Raw genomic sequence first — 336 nt, 5'->3', positions numbered from 1 at the left:
GTCCAGTACTCACCTAAGTTTCAAAAATCCTACCGAGTGATGAGCAAACCTCACACTCGGAGGCTTAGCTGCAGTCCAGTACTTGCCTAAGTTCCAAAAATCCTACCGAGTGATGAGCAAACCTCACACTCGGAGGCTTAGCTGTAGTCCAGTACTCGCCTAAGTTTCAAAAATCCTACCGAGTGATGAGCAAACCTCACACTCGGAGGCTTAGCTGCAGTCCAGTACTCGCCTAAGTTTCAAAAATCCTACCGAGTGATGAGCAAGTCTCTCACTCGGAGGCTTAGCCGCAGTCCAGTACTCGCCTGAGTTTCAAAAATCCTACCGAGTGATGAG

The sequence above is a fragment of the Triticum dicoccoides genome, chromosome 7A (genome assembly GCF_002162155.2).
Source record: "Triticum dicoccoides isolate Atlit2015 ecotype Zavitan chromosome 7A, WEW_v2.0, whole genome shotgun sequence".
Taxonomy (NCBI): domain Eukaryota; kingdom Viridiplantae; phylum Streptophyta; class Magnoliopsida; order Poales; family Poaceae; genus Triticum; species Triticum dicoccoides.
The sequence above is the reverse complement of the archived record's forward strand: the minus strand, read 5'-3'. Positions refer to the sequence as shown.